The sequence below is a fragment of the Patagioenas fasciata genome, chromosome 8, assembly GCF_037038585.1.
Source record: "Patagioenas fasciata isolate bPatFas1 chromosome 8, bPatFas1.hap1, whole genome shotgun sequence".
Taxonomy (NCBI): domain Eukaryota; kingdom Metazoa; phylum Chordata; class Aves; order Columbiformes; family Columbidae; genus Patagioenas; species Patagioenas fasciata.
In genome coordinates, this window is record NC_092527.1 from 8,896,696 (window position 1) to 8,910,341 (window position 13,646).

At 45.8% G+C, this 13,646-nt stretch overlaps 1 protein-coding gene across 6 annotated transcripts in view; it reads right to left on the reverse strand.

Moving 5' to 3' along the window:
• TET1 (tet methylcytosine dioxygenase 1) overlaps nt 1-7,276 on the reverse strand; it is a 72,047-nt gene extending 64,771 nt beyond the window's left edge. For 3 of the 6 annotated variants that reach the window (XM_071811648.1, XM_071811647.1, XM_071811645.1), the window contains exon 1: nt 7,053-7,276. The gene's annotated coding sequence lies outside the window, so the exon portion shown is untranslated. Of the gene's footprint in view, nt 1-6,130; nt 6,296-7,052 lie in introns of those variants that run through there. The other 3 variants (XM_071811649.1, XM_065843517.2, XM_071811646.1) reach the window with 2 other exon arrangements.
• Between the last annotated feature and the right edge of the window lie 6,370 nt (nt 7,277-13,646).

Sequence of the window (13,646 nt, forward strand, 5' to 3'; positions counted from 1 at the left end):
CACAAGAATGCAGAAAAGTGTCAAAGCCAAAAGTGTTGGCTCTTTTTAGGGCCAAAATTAGAGGCTATGAACACCCAGCAGTTGAAGACTTCCCTTTCTCTTAGTAAACAAAGAATGCTGACATTCACAGGAAATTGACTGGCATTTAAATGTTGCATTAAAGAAAATGGCAAAGCCTGCCGGTATTTGACTTGCTCAGGTATGACAATACAGAGACACAAGGAGAACAGCAACAGATTTATCCATTTTGTTTTGCTTTCATCACTGGAGTGAACCTGGGTTTTTCATAACAGATCTGGGCAACAGACTCCTAAATTTTTTTTTTTTTTTTTTTTTTTTTAAAGTAATAGTGGACCTTAATTTGATTTTTCTGGGACCCTGAGCACCTGACCACTGAGGTGACTATAAGCTCCTGGGAGAAATGACTGTCAGGAAGAGATCTTTGCCTCCCCTACAGAAAGCCCATAGTCTTGATGAATACTAGTCCACCAGAATCATCTTAACTACTAGAAAAAAAAAACAACAGCTAACATTATTTAAATAAAGTGCCTAAAAAACCTAAATTACATTGTTTTTGCTTTGTTTACTCTTCCACCTTTAGGACCAAAATATTAGGTAGCTACAAGCTTAGTATTGAAGTTTTGTTTTCTGTAACACCAGTAAATACTTGACCTTCCCTTTTCCATTTAAAGCACTGACTGCTGACACCTGCAGCAGTTGCAAATTACTATTCCTCATTTCTTAAGGACAAGTAATGGCTGTATCACATTGGTCACATTTCAAAGCAAAAAAATAATTATATATTCAAAATAGCAAGACCAAACACAATTCCCGTGGGGCAACATAATAACTTGTCCGTTTTCTATCATCCAGGAGAGAAACAAACTTTCTTCTGAATGCCAAATCAGGTGGGATCCACCACCCCCTCCTTGAGAAGAGGGAACAGGCATCTCTATGAAGTAAAAGAGTTAATACCTACAGGAGCATTTGCAGGGATCTGCCCTGGGTAATAACATCGCATCCCAAAGCTGTCTGTTACTTGAGCTGACTTATCTCTTCTAATTCATGTGCAAAGCTGAAAGCTGGTTTTAAGGCCAGCTGCTTGAATTTTGCTCATTCAAAGTAATAAATCTGGAGCAATCCCATTTACTGCTATAATCCTCAACAAATACTGCTAAAAAGCTAATCAAGGGCTAAATCTTCGAGTCTCATCAGAGCCAAAATTCCAAACAATTAAAGTGAGAATTTTGCCTGCAAAGTAATAGGAGAATTTAACCCCATAATGCTGGAACGCCTCCACGGAAAAAAAAAAAAAAAATTAAAAACCCAACAAAAAACACATATACCATAAACACACAACAACACCACCAAAATACAACCCCCCAAAACCCCTGTTTAATTTATCTTCCCTTTGCACAAGAGGATGATAAATAAAACAAGTTTTCCCCTTCAGAGGTAGTGTCCATCAAAATTCTGTTCCATAACTTGATTCTTGTTGGAAGATGGGGGGAGGGAAAAGATTAAAAGACGTGTTCTCATAAAATGGTGGCAGCTTTTTTACGGTACCATGAAAGAGAACAAGTGATCACTGAACAAACGCAGCTGCATTTTGGGGAAAAAAGTGACACAGCTGCATTTTGGGGAAAAAAGTGACACAGCCAGGACTAGTTAAACCTGGTTTCACTACAGTCAGATGTACTAACTAAATAAATTTTGCTTCAGTGTTCAGGTATCTGTGGGACTACAGTGGGTCCGTGGATTCCCTGACAGAGGGCACAGGAACAGAAATTAGCGTTGAAGGTATTAAGGCCTACTCATGAGAAAGATGGGAAAAACAGAGTATCCAGAGATGTTAAGGATGTACCCTGAGAGAGAAGGGAGTAAAAGAGTAACATTGATGATAGCAAAAATAGCCAATGAGATGTTACTGCTGTAACTTGTAACAAATAGTGAAGAGACACATGAATTGGTAAAACCGTATAAAAATGCACTTGTGGCGATAAATGGCATCTACTACTTTCATCCTGGAAGAACTTGGTCTATGTCGTTTGTCCGTCTCAATCACGACAGGTATCTTTCAAAAAGTCACTTGAGATTGGCCCAGTGGCGAAACAAGAAACTTTCATAACATGCACTTAATAAGACAAAGGTCCCAAGCAATGAGGGCCACAACGGGACTTAGAAGTTGCCCACACAAGCTCAGATCTACAACTTTGAATTGAAAAGCACCTCATACTCCGGCAGCAAATACTCTAGAGGGAGACGCAAGACACACCAGAGAAGACACATATTAGAAAATCTGACCTCTGCAAAAGCTTTTTCACGGTGTTTTCAGGATGATGTCATACCACCTGCATATTCTTCCCAGCAGCACCAATGTCAATCTGCTGTTCAGTCTTGCCTAATTCCCTGCATCTACTGATCGGTCTGTACAACACTTTGTACATGAAAAGACGGGAAATGCATTAGGAAGAGGGAAATAGTTTTGACTTCTTTAATCCTTCAGTACCCATTTGGTTTTGCTTACAAAATAAAAATGAAACTTCTCATCTGCCTTCACAGTACCATGAGTTATTTCACACATGGTCCTGTAAAGAGGCCTCTCCCCCTTGCCCGGGCAGCTGGGGAGATTTCCTAAACGCCCTCCCCAGAGAGACACCCAAGGTCCCCCCTTGCTCAGCACCCCACAGCCCCTAGACCTCCCACAGCCCTGTTCCAAGTGATGTTTCTACAATCCCACATGCCATTCAAGAACAGTGTTTCCCATATTACTACTACTGGATGAATGATGGCAGAGCAGTGGATGCGGTCTACCTTGACTTCAGTAAAGCCTTTGACACAGTCTCTCACAGCATCCTCACAGCTAAGCTGAGGAGGTGTGGTCTAGACAATAGAGTAGTGAGGTGGGTTGCAAACTGTCTAAGGAGAGAAGCCAGAGAGTGGTGGTCAATGGTGCGGAGTCCAGTTGGAGGCCAGTATCTAGTGGAATGCCTCAGGGGTCAGTACTGGGGCCCATATTATTCAATATATTCATTAACAATTTGGACAAGGGAATTGAGTGTACTATCATCAGGTTTGCTGATGACACTAAGCTGGGAGGAGTGGCTGACACGCCAGAAGGCTGTGCTGCCATCCAGCGGGACCTGGACAGGCTGGAGAGTTGGGCGGGGAATAACCTGATGAAATTTAACAAGGGAAAGTGTAGAGTCCTGCATCTGGGCAGGAACAACCCCAGGTCCCAGTATAGGTTGGGAAATTACATATTAGAGAGCAGTGCAGGGGAAAGGGACCTGGGGGTCCTGGTGGACAACAGGATGACCATGAGCCAGCACTGTGCCCTTGTGGCCAGGACGGCCAACGGCATCCTCAGGTGTATTACAAGGGGGGTGGTCAGTAGATGGAGAGAGGTCCTCCTTCCCCTCTACTCCGCTCTGGTGAGACCCCATCTGGAATATTGTGTCCAGTTCTGGGCCCCTCAGTTCAAGAAGGACAGGGAACTGCTGGAGAGGGTCCAGCATAGGGCAACAAATATGATTAAGGGAGTGGAGCACCTCCCTTATGAAGAAAGGCTGAGGGAGCTGGGTCTCTTTAGTTTGGAGGAGACTGAGGGGTGACCTTATTAATGTTTATAAATATATAAGGGTGAGTGCCATGAGAATGGAGCCAGGCTCTTCTCAGTGGCAAATAATGATAGGACAAGGAGTAATGGGATCAACCTGGAACACAAGAGGTTCCACTTAAATTTGAGAAAAAACTTCTTCTCAGTGAGGGTGGCAGAGCCTGGCCCAGGCTGCCCAGGGAGGTTGTAGAGTCTCCTTCCCTGGAGACATTCAAAGCCCGCCTGGACATGTTCCTGTGCGACCTCACCTAGGCGTTCCTGCTCTAGCAGAGGAATTGGACTGGATGATCTTTTGAGGTCCCTTCCAATCCCAAACATACTGTGATAAGTTTTCTGCTTTATTTTACAGGCTTATGCTTCTTTTAAGGCAATCGGGCACTATTTTATTCACATGTATTAAAAACTTATCAGCAGCATAACTGCAAATCTGGGACGTGCACTGCAGAACAGCAGCCCAGTTTCTCACCAAGGCGTATGCTCAAAGCACAACCCTTTTCCCACTGACATCAATAATACAAGATGATGTTGAGCAGATCAACCATCAAGGCCTTCATCCTAAATGCTTGTCCTTGCTGGGCTCAGAAGGGTCAGTAAGTGTAGATAAGGTGGGACTGCCACCCCGTCCCACCTGCCTCCCCTGCACAGGAGCTAAAGGCTGCTGTGAAATACACATTCTCCACAAATTCAGCCAGAGAGTTCCATGTTTAGCATTGTGCAATGTCATGACTTCATGTACCTTGGAGCCTACACAGCGAGTGAAACATTAAAAAATACCACAAAAAAAGCCTTCCTGGTTTAGGGAAAGTCCTATTAGAACAATAAAAAAAAAAGTGTAGCAAGGAACCTCACATGTTTAAACCACAAAATCAGATTAAGCCTCAGACAAACAACTGGCACCAGAAACCTATTGTGAAGACTCACACCATATGTGCAAGTATCCTCCTGCAGCCCATGCAGGAGCATGGGCTTCTTTAATCTCTGCTCTGCACAACTCAACGCTGACTTAACAAGAGAACGCTTAAAAGTAAAGATACCACGTAATTTCTAAGGGTTCACCAAATGAAAGCCCATTCCACCAGAACACTCCAGGTACTTTTGAATACAAAAAAAAAAGGCAAGCAAAACAAAACCCTAATCATCTGCCCCTCAAATTCTGCATTTATGCTGTTTCAAATACTGCATTTCTTTTTGATAATATCTGACTCCATTCTTCAGGGGGTTTGCCTTTTCTTAACAACAACAACCAGAAAAAAAAGCATGCTAACTGAATCACCTTATCTCAAACTCAATTAAAAGGGGGAGGCAGAGGGAAGAACCTTCAGGCAAAGATTAAACCCGGAAAATTTTAGCCTGAAAGGTGTTTCGAAATTTAAGTAACTGAAAACAGAAAGCAGGATGGAAATGCTTAGACCAGCTTTAACAACTACGGGTAGCACACTGACCATAATAAAAAACTATCAGTGGGGATTTTTAATTATTACACAGTGAAGACTTAGGTCTGATAGAAACCATAAATATCAGAAAGTTCCGTGGTACATCTCACCTTGAATTCTTCCCCGATTACCTACTTTGTGCAACCCAGCCTGTTCTTGTCTCCTCCAAGCACAACCAACCTCTCTTGTCCAGAAAGACTGAGCCTCATCCCCATCCCAAGAGCAACCACCACCCACCCTTGCGCTGCCGGAGAAAATGCTTCTGAAAAACATAAACCAGCTTTCGCCTCCTTTACAGCCAGGGTCACCCAGGTTACCTGCCCAATTTTGCCCAGACCAAGAATAAACACTACATTTTCTGGATTCAATTGCTACTACTAATTCATGTTGACTGACATTAATTAAAACAAGGTGATTACTGCACAGAATAGCCTTCTGCCTCTCCACAAGAGAGCCTTAAAAGCAGTACTGAGCACAGCTGTAAAGAGCTATTCTTTAGAAGATTTTTTAATTATTGTTATCTTCACATGTTTCCCCATTGGCTTTTAAATTTAGAGAGATACCTTTGCCCTAAAAGTCTGCTTGGTCACATTTAAACATCTAATACTGCAAGTGCATCTTTGCCTTTTTTTGCCATTACTGCATTAACACTTCTAGAAAGATAACTCCTTGGCCAAATCCAGGCTGGTGCAGCCACCCTGGCCAGCTTGTTTACAGAGGCCACCTCACTGCCCCACTCGGGGGATTGCACTGACATGGGTGGGCTCATGCCCTGCTCTAAGATGCCAACTCACACGCTCCCCTCTCCTCCTTAAAGGAGTAGCATCTCACCACGCTGAGCTGCTGTTACACAGGCAATGTGGGCCACGACACACTTTAAATATCTTTGGGGTGCAGGATAGGCTGGCTGGGTATAGGACAGGCCAGGCACTGGCACAACTCCTTTGACTACTGTTGCACCTGGTCCCTTTGCAAATCCAGCATGCTGCACTGCTCGTTCCTCGGGCATTAGCAGCCATACCTTTGTCAGGTTAGCTGGTCCTGCCTCTCAGCAGGCCGCCTCGTCCTTTTTCCTTACCCATCCAGCTCGGTGAACCGCATCCTCCTCCCCTGGTTCCATGAGGAGCATGGCAGGGGCCATCACCACCAGCACCAAACCTCCAGTTGCAACAAGGCCGCCACCTCTTCTCCCCCAGCTCCCAGAGCAGCTAGATGGTCTCTCTGCATCCAGGAGCACCTCGGGGGTTGCAGCCCCGCCGGGCTCTGGTTCCTTTAGCGCAGGCAGGGGGAAGGGCAGGGGCAGGCAGGGCCCGCCTAGGGGGGAGGCAGCGGCTCCTCGTGGCCCGGCCCGGCCCCCCCCAGCCCCAAGAGCCCTACCCCGGGCTGCAGACAATGGGCCAGCACCAGCGGGAGCGCTGGGGGCCCGCAGCCCCCGCCCGGACGCTCCCGCGGCAAAGCCGAGGAGCCGCCCCCGGGGACGCTCCCCGCGGCCCCGCACACCAGCGGCACCTCCGGAGGGTGATGCTGCTGCACGGCCCTCGCTCGGCTGTTCTCATGGGTGGGTGGCTGCGGGGGTTTTCCGGCTGGCCGGGGGCCCCGGCTGCCGGGTAGGGTCCCTTTAATTGTTCGCTGCCCTCCGCGGAGGCTGCAGGCAGTTTCTCGCCTGGCGAGTTTTTCCAGGGAGGCTCTGGCTGCTGCAGCGCAAACACGCTCCAGCACCGCCAGGGAGATCGGACTTTTTCGCTCTTTCGGCCAACAAACTGCGTTTTGCATTTGAATAAACCCCAGCCTGCCCGCCTGCCTGCCTTCCTCCTCGTCCCGAAATGGCCCGACCCGCGGGGCGCCGAGCCCAGCCGCTGGGCTGCTCCTGCCTCCCCTCCACCCTGGCTCAACTTTGCAACGGGGAAGTGTGGGGGGGAAACAGGGGAGGAAAGGAGTGGGGTCCGAAGCAGAGGTCTCCCCCGCCCGCAGCAGCCCCGGGACCCGTCCCACACACGTACCAGGGCTGCGGCGCGGCCAGCCCGCAGCTCACAGGAAGAGGCGACGCTGGCATGGCTTGGCGCTCCGCGCTCGGAGCCGGGCGAGGCGCGGTTCACGGCCCGGGCCCCCGCGGGCGGGCGGCTCCCATGGTGCGACGAGCCCAGGCGCGGGAGAGGCAGCCCCGGGCCGCGAAACGTGCTCTCGGCGGCGGCGGCGCGCCTGGCCCTGCCGGACCCTCCGAGAGGGAGCGGGGAGGGGGCGGCTCGGCGGGGCGCTCGCCGCACCGAGCCCTCCCGGCAGGCGGCAAAACGCGCCCTGGATCCCCGCGGCTGGAGCGGGATTCGTCGCCCCCCGCGGCCTCGCCTCACCGCACCTGGGCCCCCGCGGCGGCACCACCGGGACGGGTCCGGCACGGCCCCGGGGAAGGTGAGGGTGGCGGCGGGCGGGGCCGCCCCGGTTGGCCCCCGAAAGCCGCAGCCGGCATGCCAGGCTGGTAACACCGGGGATCGTTTAACAACAACGAAATAAATAAAATTACAATAAAAAGCAAATTATTCAGTTACTTGTGGGGGCTGCGGTTTGACGCTGCGTGCCTCCTGACCAGCCACGGAGGTGACACCCTCTGAAATCATCCCTTCTTTTTTTTTAGGCTGGAAGAGGGAAATCCTGCTCAGTGGTGATGGGCAAAGGGTCAAGCCCCCTTCCCCTTACACGTGCCACCCTAAACACCAGCGTTCCCCCGGGCCCAGACATCCCACGAGTGGAGCCAACTGGGAGATGCTGGTTGAGAGGAAGAGCTGCTGAGCTGCACCCCCCCCCCCGCAGGGAGGAAAAATAATAATAATAATGAGCCTTGCTGTCCCCATCCCCCACACCTCATCCATCAAGAACCCCTGATATTTGCTGTGCCTTCCCAGGGGCCAGAGGGTGAGCAAAACGCTATAATAAAAGGAAGAGTCAGTCCAGCCTTCTTACACAACTCATTATCACTGCAGCCTTTTGTCAGAGCAGAAAGCAGGCCACCAAACCCAGCATCTCTTCAGACTGTTTTCCATGTCAGAAATTGGATCTATGAAACAACATGCCCACAGCAGCACCTTTTTTTTTTTTAAAAAAACATTATTAAGTCTCTAGTTGTTGTAGTATAAAGCACTTCAGATGTGAACCAGCCCATTCAAATGTGAGACTGCAGAGGCTTTTCTGCTGCATCCAAGAGAGCAGCACTGTCCACATCCATTGCTATGAAGATGCTTTAAATGCCAATGTTTTGCTGTTTTAATTGACATATGAGAAAGGAGAAGCAGAAGCATGGAACCGCACAGTTCATTGTTACTGCCAGTGGGTAGGTAGCCCATCACCAGTTTGTGCCTCCATCCTCTTCCTCTTCTCCCTTTTGTTTTCTTGCAGTGAAAAAGGAATTCAGTCTGGCAATCTTAGCCAAGGTCACAGACACATTTCAAATGCAGCAAGGTGAAACCAACAACACACACATGAATTTTGAACATTGGCCTGACCAGCTCTCAGTGGCAGCTAATTTTAGCCATGCACATGAGTTCTCTTTGGTAACCATAACACCTCCTCCTTGATCTGACAGTTCCCTGAAAAGACTGCTGCTACAAGATATTAAGACTTCTGTCATCCCCAAAACCTGCCCTGCTAAAAGAAGAGGTAACACAAGCCATTTTTACAAGGCAAAATTACAGATGATTTGAGAAGTAAAAGAACTATTGGTCTCACAAGTGCTACACACAGCAAAATTAATTAAAAGGAACTCAAACTCAATTCATAAAGCTCCATATAAGCTGAGTATGTTTCTTGGAAGATGTTAATATTAAGAAGCTGGAAGTTGTGGGCTTTAATAAAATGCAGAGCAAGAAACGAGTAACTTGGAGGAAAGCAACAAGCAAGGAGGCCTAAAGCTTGGTTAGAATAAGCAGGTTAACAGGAGCACCCCAACACCAACACATACAACCACAGCTCCATTAGACATATAATAAAGACTAGGAAACAAGGAAGAATTAACAATTGCTCATTTTCACAGCCACAGACATGTTTTCTCATTGCCTTTTTCAACACTAATAAATATCCTAGGAAGCAAGTAGCCCTTAGTGACAACCTTTCCTGGCAACTCTAAGATACTCAGCCTACCAAAATAAGCTAAATATAAATGGTTGGAGAAAGATCTCACAGTAATGACTGGCTGGGTGACAAATAGTGGATGAAATCCTTTAACTAAAATGCAGTGAAACATATGAGGGGAAAACATAGCCTCTAAATTAGCTACTGCTATTCAAAACAGAGATCTTGATGCTGTAAGAGATACCTCTGTAAAGCTGTTCTGTATTGCTCATGTGGAGTGTTAGGAATCATCACAAAATGAGCAAAAACAAGGACTGGAAACATCAGTGCACCATCCTTATTTAGTCCAGATCTATCATTTGCCTACATCTTGAATACAAAATGCAGTTACAGTCTCCTTAAAAGACACAAGTAGAACTTAAAAAGCCACAGAGAAAAGTCATAAAGATGACCAAAAGTAGAAGGAACAGCTAAAATACTTTCACTATTGAAAGAAGGCAATCCAGGTGAAATACCAACCAGGATACTATAAAATCAAGAGCAGCATGGAAAGGGTTATCAGACAGTGATCATTCACTGTGAAAAATAGAGTATATGAAGTCAATTTATCCAATATTGATTAGAGGATAAGACAGCTATGTTTTTATGCTATGTGTTGCAAGCCATGGAACTCTGCTACAGCATATTGTAGATGAAAAAACTTCACAGGCTGCATTTTTTTAAGCAAAATGAATGGGGGAAAGTTCAATAAAAAACTACTTACCACAAAAGTATTAGTTTAACCATATATTACCTAAAGCTGGAAGAGTGTGCTAAGAAAACAGCTCTGTATGCTACTCAAGCCTTCTTCCCTGCATATGTTCTACTGTCAGGGGTAAAGCTTTAAACTGGCGGACCTTTGATCCAACATAGTGCTACCATCCCTTTGTTTTTAATGTAGAATAACACATGAATTGATACATAGCTGCAGAATGAATAAAGCTAGACAACATAGTACCAAAGAACACAGCGCATAAGCCCATAAATTGTTCCACATTGCATGCAGCTCTGGCAAAATTTGAGTCTGTGGTGAGTATCAGAAAGCTGTGCATGGCAGCTGCTCCCAGAGACAACAACAGCCAGCAGGACAGCCCCACTACAGCCACACAAGGCAAAGAGGACAGACCTGTATCCAGATTCAGCCAGGAGTGCAGCTTCCAGGTGAGAACACACGTCCAAGATTGAACTGAGAAGTCCATCTGTAAGTCAGAAACAGGTCTGGTAACCCAATATATGAGCACAGATAGACATAATACAAGCAGACACTAAGCAGGACCCATGGCAACTAAGCAGAATCTATAAAACATACTAATACTTCTAAAATATAACTTAGCCAGGGCTGACCTTAAATAGAGCTCCTGGGCCCATGGGTAGAGGAGGCAGGTGGAGGCTCCAGGTGCAGCTGGTCAGGTCCATTAAGGTCTATTAGTACCTTCAGGGCCCTGACCCTGGAAAAAGAACTATCTAGGTGTAATACGTTGGCCCTAAATCAGTCCCGCAGTGTTACCTGGATCAGACCTCCACAGTAGGCACAACATCAGTCCAGGCTATAGAATGTTAGACTTGTCACTGATGCTGAGTTAAGCTCTCCACAAACTAAAAAGCTCTAGGAATTACACTGCAAAGACACCTGTGCTGCTTTGTAAGGGAAAGATTGGACCCACCCTGGCCTATCTTGGCTAGCTCTGCCTCCCCCGTAGAGAAAATGTGATGCTGAGACATTGGAACTGGCTTCCTGTGTGATTACAAAGCATCTACCTTGCAAAGTCTTCCTCACATTTATTAGCTTGGACTCCAGCGTGACAAAGCGAGCAGTCTGCTTCCAGAGCAGACATGACCTAGGGAGCTATACGCTACACTGCTGTGGTGCTGTGCCTGCAAACCCAGCAGAATGCAAGCCAACCACTGCTAGTGCCTTTGTATTTGTAATACAGATGATCAGATAAATCACCCGCAGTGTTGTTAGTTGGCAGCATCTAAAGAGAAAAGTTTTGAACAACAGGAGTTTAATGCAGAAACTCCTGAATTCTAATTGTGGTTTTGAGAATGTCTTCCTCATTTAGTCTTTCTTGGCCCTGTTTCTGTAGATAGTATCTACCTGGCTGATTGGCACTGAAAATAAGTTAACATTTGTAAGCATGCTGAACACAGATTATTTAAGCATCAATACCATTTTACATGAAGTAAGGCCAGAAGGGACTATGATTTCATCTTTTGACACCTGTGACATAGGCCCATTGCATTTATTCTAAATGTTTCCTATCAGATGCTTCTGACCCAATATACAGCAGTTTGCCCTCAGTTTCTGTTTTTATTGGAAATCTCGGCTCTTGCTTCACAGCATGATTGTACAAGCATGAATGCAGAATGATTGTGTTGTGCCTGGATGGTAAACACTACATCTCGGAAGACTTGGCTAATTTTGCATGCACCAACTTGACATTTTCTGATGCTTCAAGTCTACTGCACTTTTGCAGTAAGCCATATGATACCAGATGCCATGAAGTGCACACCTCTTCCCTGCACCTGAAAGAAAGGAAGAGGCCTGCTTAGCTAGAGAAATGCGGCACCACTGCATTTGCAAACTCATTAGCCAAATATTTGTCCCTTAAAGCCCACACTGGCATGCTACAGGTAGGGACTATCAGGGTTTTGATAGTGCCAATGGGTGTTAATAGCCATGACCAGCCTCAGCTGGGGCCTCTGCCCACACACCCAGCCCATGGGCTGACAGCTCTATTTGAGCTCAGACCCGGCCAGGTACTTGTTCTTCAGCTGAGCTTATGTGTGCTTGTTTTGAGTCCTGGCTCTGGTCTTGTTTATAGTCTGGACTTGTTTGTAGCCTAGACTTGCCTGCTAGATGAACGTGAAGCTTGTCTCTAGTCTTGTTTTGGGCCTTACCTTCTCATGTTTGTGGCTTGTTTCTCTGGAATGACCTTAGTGCTGCTCTGTGCGCTTGGTGTGACTGTCAATGGAGACTGTTCCTGCCACTCAGCTCTGCTCATCTTGCTGCAGGACTGTTGGTAAGGATTCTACCCGTGCTATAGTCACCCTCGCTTCCTAACTCATATCCCCTCAGGAAGTAAAACTGTCTTGCCTGTTTGCTGACAAAGAGAGCTCAAGATGGCAAGGGGCTGAGATTTGCTCAGGTATTTCTAATCTGCAAGCTATAATGTCTGTTGCAGAAGAGCAAAACCAAATCCTCACATTCCTGAGTCTTGTGGGAAAAGTTCTGTACTTTTGGTGGTTTTGGATATAGTTTGGGGCAAATGAACAGGCAACTAGACAAATGTCCCTTCAGATCACTAGCTAGTAAAAACCAGAAGCAAGTGGAAAAAAATCTTTTGGATTCCTATAGCCCATAGGATAATTTCTATAGTTGTCCCAAAACTGAGCTTGATGTAGACCAGTATTTTAAGAGAACCGAAAATCTTTTCAGCAACAACTGCCATGAGAATAGCTTACCTAACTTTAGCCTTGATAGTTTATTTAAATTGATAAATATTTGAAACACCTTTATGAAAAGTAACACCTTCAAAGAAAAAAATCAGAAACTATTTAAGCTATTGACAAAACTGCCTACCTCCTTGAATTTTTTGTCAAGATAGAAGCTCTGCTCTTGAGTATCTTGACTTTGTCTTCTCCTGTTCATCATCAACCTGTCAGGGAAAGATGACAGAGCATCAGGCATGAGTGTAATGTGAATGACGTTAAAAATGCTGATGACTTTTAGGAATAGATCATAAAAGAGAACCCATCAGAGAAACTCTGTAAAGGGCATAAACACTTCAAAGTAAAAAGATGAAGTGACAGTAGCGAGAATGTTAAGATTTGAAGGTGCAAATAGTTAACCACTATAGAAGGCAGTAAAAAGGCATTTTACACCAGTAAGTATTAGGAAAAAAAATACCAATGCATATAAAGCTCATTGCTGAATTCCTTTGTGTGTTAGTGTATCTATGAGATGTTCTGCTTGATTTTGCAATGCAAGTTTTTTTGCTTTCCTAAACAGCACATGCTTCCCTCAATTACAAGGGTTGACAAAATACCTTGCTGAAATATGTTGCTTGTATCCAAAAGAAGTAGCAGCCTATTTATGCAGTTATCTGATTTTTCTAGCTGCTGGTGAAACTCTAGATGACTTTCAGCTGTTACTATATTTGCAGCACTTTTCTGTCTGAAGTCTGTAAATAAGTTCCTACAGTTGGAGCTGTTAAATAGAGTGACTGCTGCCATGGTGGGAGGAGGAAGGTGTTTGTTGTTTTTTTTTTTTTTTCTGAGCAGAATCCCAGAAGAATACAAATTACAATTACAATAACTCACAGAACAATTGCTCTGCCATTAGAGACTTAAACATTAGCCTGACTTCAACAAAGATTACGAATTTCCCAGGTATATTAAAAAAAGGTAAAAAGGCTCTAGAGCTTTCTGCTGTAAAGGACTTACTCTGTGTTTTTGGGAAGAAATCTGTCCACCTTTGCTACGCATTTTTTTAT